We start from the raw sequence: 7485 nt of genomic DNA on the forward strand, positions 1-7485 counted from the left end.
TTATTAGTTTTCTTAAAAAATAAACAGACCTAAAATCCGAAATGAACGAACATTAACATCAGTTTGGCACAAATCTCTGCTGCATGTATCCCGCTGCAACACTTTTCTGTTATTAAGTTTAATTGTAATACCATGACATGCCTCTTTGCAATAAATAAGACTAACGAGATAAGACTAAAGAGAGAAAATGTAATGGGTACTGGAGATACTCCACCTTACTGGAAGTACTCCAAATTTGTGGTGTATTAACACAAGTGAGATTTTTTTAGATTGGCTGACTCAAATGCAAATGACAAAATTGTAATTTTAAGTTTTGTGTGGGAGGCAAACGTAGCAGCATTCGCGAACCGACGCCTGCTGCCACAGACATATATACTGTATAGTTTATATACAATAAAGTAATGTAAATTGCTTTGTTTTGGTAAATTATGAACTGTAGTTTAAGTTATTAACAAATTATAGTATACTACCACATACTGATCACTATTCTTCAAGACTCCTGGGTAGGCTAAGCCATGTTTTGACTTACGATATTCTCGATCGTAAGTCAAGGACTACCTGTGTATTGCAGCAGTGTCTATACACTGGGGACTGACAGTTTCTTACTAAAATCACATAACCTATTAAGAGCAATTCTTAAAGGTGTGGGGTATCTCTGTCCCTCACAAAACAATGGACCCACAGTAGGACCTCACAAAACATCATGGAGATAAAGTGTCTTTTATTTAAACATTTATTTTTTTTGCTGGCCATGCAGGTTGGCAGACAGCACACAGTGTCTGCACTGGGGACTCGAATTTGTGCTGTGGCTGAACCCAGAATTACTGCCCAAGATACTGCTGTACATTAATACACTTTAACCTCTCTACCTTAAGAAGCAAAAAAATTAACTTTTAGAAACACCAGCAGGATTTTGGCCGTAGTTTCTGAAAGAGCTAGTAAAAGTAGCTACCTGTATTTTTTTAAGCAAAGACAAAGAGAGAAATGGCAGCAATAGCTAAAACATTGCCAGAGCTATAGCTTCAGGGTAAGACAGTTTCAGAACTAGTAAAAGCAGATTGAGTGACTGAAGTAACAAGAAAAGTTTGGGCCGTATGCCAATGCTCAGGAGAGTAAGAACCCAATAAGGCCATTCTTCAATCAAATTCTTCTTCTTGATTTGTTTTCTCAATGCAGGATCAAATTTACTTCTGTAAAAAACTGTCCTCAACTACCACCATGTTTTAGGGGTCTATTCCGCATTGACTTTCATTGCACATTCACAAGGTCTCCCAGGGTAGCCATGAGAGCATAACGATCTTGTTTTTCTCTCACAGGGGTCTTTTTTTTTTTTTTACAGCCCATTCTGTATCTATTGAAAACAAACAAAAAAAGTTAAGACTTCTGCTGCCCTGGCTGCTTCATTCACACTACAGAAGAAGAAAAAACATTTATTCTTACTCGATCATTTTAAAAAAATTTACAGAAAATTAAGGAAATATGTTTATTTAAAAAATGAAGGTGTAGAAATATGTCTCTAAATGTAATGTTTAGTTGCCATAACTGCCATCAATTTCTAATAGGACAGGTGTGTACAGGAAATCTGAGATCTGTACAAACCAGAATGTAACAAATAAATAGAAATAAAATAAAAAACATAATTGGGAACAGGAACCATATAGGAAACAGGGACACAACTAAGTGTACAAAGTTCACCAAAGCAAGGTTGCCCAAAACAGGTATACATTGCCCATTATTTAACCATTTAAATAACATCATATAGTTAATGCTTAGTGCTTATAACCTATTTAACAACATATAAATACATTTCAGGTTTATTTGACTGTAATTTGCTAATATGAATTAATATATATCAATAGAAATTAATAGAAATGTCAGCTGTTGGTTGTTTACAATGGACATGCACCATGTGATATTACAACACATTGTAATCCAAGTGGTCTTTATATGTTATATATGCTGACATACATTAAGATTTACTATATATACAAAAGTATAGGGACACCAGACTTTTCCAGGCAAAATGTTACCACAAATTTGGAGGCACATGCATTACATTTTCCCTTTATTCGAACTAGGAGACCCAAACCTGTTCTTTCATGACAATTCCCTTGTGCACAAATCAAGCTCAATGGAAATATGCTTTAAATTGTTTGAAGTTGAAGAGCATGAGTGGCTGCTGTAAAGCTCTGACCTCTGTCCTAATGAATGTGGAAAATGAGAGAGAAAAGGTTAGATGGTGTGGAGATGGTGAAGCAGGTAGTGGATAGGATTAGTAAGAAGGAAGTGAGAGCAGCGATTAGGAGGATAAAGAGTGGAAAGTCGGTTGGACCAGATAACATACCAGTAGAACAGTGGAGATGTTTAGGAGAGATGGCAGTGGAGTTTTTAACAAGATTGTTTAACAAGATTTTGGATGGTGAGAGGATGCCTGAGGAATGGAGAAGGAGTGTGCTGGTACCGATCTTTAAGAATAAGTTAGATGTGCAGACCTGCAGTAACTACAGGGGAATATAGTTGATTAGTCACAACATGAAGTTATAGAAAAGAGTAGTGGAAGCCAGGCTGAGAGAAGAGTTGACCATCTGTGAGCAACAGTATGGTTTAATGCAGAGGAAGAGCACCACAGACGCATTATTTGCTTTTAGAATGTTGATGAAAAAGTATAGAGAAGGTCAGAAAGAGTTGCATTGTGTGTATATAGAGAAATCGTATGACAGGGTGGAGAGAGGAGATGTGGTATTGTATGAGGAAGTCAGGTGTATCAGAGAAGTATATGAGGGTGGTGCAGGACATGTATGAGGACAGTGTGACAGCAGTGAAGTGTGCAGTAGGAACAATAGACTGGTTTAAGGTGGAGGTTGGACTGCCTCAAGGATCGGCTCTGAGCACTTTCCTGTTTGCAGTGGTGATGGACATGTTGATGGACAAGGTCAGACAGGAGTCTCCGTGGATTATGATATTTGCGGATGATATTGTGATTTGTGGTGATAGGGAGCAGGTTGGGAAGATCCTGGAGAGGTGGAGATATGCGCTGGAGAGAAGAGGAATGAAAGTCAGTAGGAGCAATACAGAGTACATGTGTGTGAATGAGAGGGAGGGCAGTGCAGTGGTGCGGTTGCAGGGAGAAGAGGTGGTAAAGGTGGAGGAGTTCAGGTACCTGGGGTCAACAGTGCAAAGTAATGGAGTGTGTGTTAGAGAAGTGAAGAAAAGAGTGCAGGCAGGGTGGAGTGGGTGGAGAAGAGTGACAGGAGTGATTTGTGATAGAAGGGTAGCTGCAAGAGTGAAATGGAAAGCTTATAGGACTGTGGTGAGACCTGCGATGTTGTATGGTTTAGAGACAGTGGCAGTGAGTAAAAAAACAAAAGGTGGAGGTAGCTGAGCTAAAGATGTGAAGGATTTCATTGGGAGTGACGAGGATGAACAAGTTTAAAAATAAGTTTATTAGAGGGACAGCGCATGTAGGACGTTTTGGAGACAAATTTTGTCATGCATGATTGAGATGGATTGGACATGAGTAGATGAGGGACATGGGGTATATCAGTAGGAGAATGCTAAGGATGGAGCCACCAGGAAGGAGGAAAAGAGGAAGGAGGAGGTTTATGAATGTGGTAAGGAAAGACATGCAGGCAGTTAGTTTAAAAGTTTAAAAGAGGCAGATGTAGAAGACAGGGGGTATGGAGACGGATGATCCGCTGTGGCGACCCCTAATGGGAGCAGCCAAAAGAAGAAGATGATTTTTTTTGTTTTTCAGTCTCCCACTAGGCACTTCTGAACATTTTATCAGATACGTTAAATGAGCAGTTGCTTTCTTATGTATTACTTAGCAAAAAGATCAAGCTTGTACAGCGATAGAAAGGAAAAAGTCTGAGGTCATCATACTTTGTGGGACCAGTTTAAGTAGAGAAAACATTCATATAAACAAGAACATTGCTTTTACTAAGTATTATTATACTTATACTTATACTTATACTTATAATATACTTATACTAAGTATATTAGTTATCACTCTTATTGGAACTCTGGCTCAGTCTATTTGGTTAAATTAAACTCTATTTAAAAAAAATCTTTTTTAAATTACTATACAATTTGAAGTAAAATGAGAATAAGAAAAATTATGTTTCAAATTCCAGGAAATGTAGGCATGAAGGAACAAGCCTCTATTTAAAGATTGGCTGCTCAAAAACAACTTAGTGGCTAATTGTGAATTTCTTAATTAATTTGATTAGGTTTGGTAGAAAACTAAAAAACATGATGGAGCTGTGTGTTGTGTTGAGAAACAAAATCTACATATACCTTATAAAAGTGCATTTTATTATTATAATTTTTTTTTAAGCATTTAACAGTGGTAGATTTACAGTTTGTAATTATCAAAATGATTATTGACTTATCATGGATTGTTTATTTTGCATTTGATTGGGCACTGGAATTGAATGAGTTTGGTCTAAGAAAATAACCCATTTTATAAATGGTCACCTTGGACTTATTGTGTAATCTTAATGTGTAAAGTTGGAGTCCAATAAATAAGTGGTACTCTTTACATTTAAATAATGTCTCATATATGTATAGATAGGTAGTAGGAATATGTTTTTGGATAAATCTGTACTGGAGGATCTGCAGAAATAGTTCATACTCCCTCGGTCCATAAGCTATGAGAATTTCTCTAGGTTACATATGTAACCCTAGTTCCCTGAGGGAACGAGACGCTGCATCAGAACGCTTTGGGAATGCGACTGCATTGTCCATGCTCTGAGTAATAAGTCTAATCTGTCAAAATTGAAGACAGGGATTATAAAGCGCACCTGGAGAGAAGACTGCTTCAGCTTCTAAAACCGTAAAGGAAGCGCTAAAGGGGCGCCGAAGGTGTGGCTAGAGACGCAGCGTCTCGTTCCCTCAGGTAACTAGGATTACATACGTAACCGAGAGACGTTCCCTTTCAGGAACTCGAGCTGCGTGGGAACGAGAGTCCAATAACACCACATCAACCAGTCCCTGACTAGTGTGAATGAGCACAACTGAGTCGAAGGACAGAGGCCTCAGCCTCCAGGTGCCACAGGGGAAACACGTCAGGAGTGGGTCTCTGCCCAGTAAATGCCCGGACACGGGGGCATGATACGCCAAAACAGCAGACGAGTAGACTTTAATGGCGGACGGAGCCAACCTTTTTGCTTTAACTGCTTCTGCAGAAACTCCAGCAATGAACCAACTGGGCAGTGGACTGGGTCCAATTGGTGCCAAGAGCACCGTGCAGTGAACAGACACCATCTCAAGGCATACAACCTCTTCATGGAGGGAGCTCTGGATTGGAGAATGGTCTCTACCACCTCGGTGGCCACAGCCACAGCCTTCACAACTTGTGGCAGAGGTGAACTATTGTGACGTTGGAATAAACCGCTGTCTTGGGGTTGAAGGGGCGGGACGAGAAAGGCTGACGCCGGGGGAAAATAATGTTAATCAAGCTTGCCCGAGGGGCGGCGGGGGGGGGGGGCGTAATACTCATCGGCCGGCAAGCTATATCATGCTTCTATCCGGCGCGTTTCACAACCGCCAGGAGCTTCTCGCTAACGGGTTTGTAAGAGCCGCGAGAAGTGGGGGCGTTCTCCTCAATGAGCGCCTGCCGGGAGCGGAGCAGCCGCATAGACATGCGAGCACAGTGCTGGCAATCATCTCTCGCGAAGCCTAAATCGCTTGCTTCGCTCCCAAACAAGCCACACACACGCTGTGTGTATCCCATCCCAAAATGAAACAAGGAAGGGAAAAGCACACGGCTGAAAAGTGTGCTTGGCTTTCTTAGATGCCTTCATTCTTTGACAAACAGACAGACAAACATTAAATTTCACACAGAGTGCTTCATGAACAAACAAAAGCTGAAGCAGTCTTCACTCCAGGTGCGCTTTATACTCCCTGGTCGAGATGTCACCTCGCCATTTAATTTTGACTGATTAGATTCATTACTTAGAGCATGGACAACGCAGCTCGAGTTTCTGAAAGGGAACTATGGACACTTCATGTCGACACAAAAACTGTGAAAGAACTTAACGCAACAAAATAAAAAAGACATTTCTGTCAGGATTATGGACCATGGACTATGTTCCCCAGCAGCCACTGCTCTTCTATGTCTGGATCTGATAACATTAATCACACAAAGCTGTTCTTTGTCACCTTGATTAGCACATGTATGTAAATCTCACCTTCCATGTTGGTTGTTGGTTGTCTCGATTTCCATCCAGCAACCTACTCATGTTTTGCTTGTTCATGTTTTGCCGTTTCTTGGTGTCTTGGTATAGATTGTATTCCGTGTTTTTGTACTTTTTATTTTTAAATAAAATTAATATCTGCATTTGGGAGATGGTAGCTCAGTGGTTAGGGGATTGGACTTTGGATCAGAATATCATGATTTAAAATCCCAGCACCACCAAGCTGCAACTGCTGGGCTGTTGAGCAAGGCCCTCAACCCTCACCTGCTCAGTTGTAAGTCGCTCTATCTAGATAAGGGCATCTTCCAAATGCCAGGAATATAAATTTGCATCTATACTTCTTATGACATATACAGTGAGGAAAATAAGTATTTGAACACCCTGCTATTTTGCAAGTTCTCCCACTTAGAAATCATGGAGGGGTCTAAAATTGTCATCTTAGGTGCATGTCCACTGTGAGAGTCATAATCTAAAAAAAAAAATCCAGAAATCACAATGTATGATTTTTTTACTATTTATTTGTATGATACAGCTGCAAATAAGTATTTGAACACCTGAGAAATTAATGTTAATATTTGGTACAGTAGCCTTTGTTTGCAATTACAGAGGTCAAAGGTTTCCTGTAGTTTTTCACCAGGTTTGCACACACTGCAGGAGGGATTTTGGCCCACTCCTCCACACAGATCTTCTCTAGATCAGTCAGGTTTCTGGCCTGTCGCTGAGAAACACGGAGTTTGAGCTCCCTCCAAAGATTCTCTATTGGGTTTAGGTCTGGAGACTGGCTAGGCCACACCAGAACCTTGATATGCTTCTTACAGAGCCACTCCTTGGTTATCCTGGCTGTGTGCTTCGGTTCAATGTCATGTTGGAAGACCCAGCCTCGACCCATCTTCAATGCTCTAACTGAGGGAAGGAGGTTGTTCCCCAAAATCTCGCAATACATGGCCCCGGTCATCCTCTCCTTAATACAGTGCAGTCGCCCTGTCCCATGTGCAGAAAAACACCCCCAAAGCATGATGCTACCACCCCCATGCTTCACAGCAGGGATGGTGTTCTTGGGATGGTACTCATCATTCTTCTTCCTCCAAACACGTTTAGTGGAATTATGACCCAAAAGTTCTATTTTGGTCTCATCTGACCACATGACTTTCTCCCATGACTCCTCTGGATCATCCAAATGGTCATTGGCAAACTTAAGATGTGCCTGGACATGTGCTGGTTTAAGCAGGGGAACCTTCCGTGCCATGCATGATTTCAAACCATGACGTCTTAGTGTATTACCAACAGT

The sequence above is a fragment of the Silurus aristotelis genome (genome assembly GCF_946808225.1).
Source record: "Silurus aristotelis genome assembly, chromosome: 25".
Lineage (NCBI taxonomy): Eukaryota > Metazoa > Chordata > Actinopteri > Siluriformes > Siluridae > Silurus > Silurus aristotelis.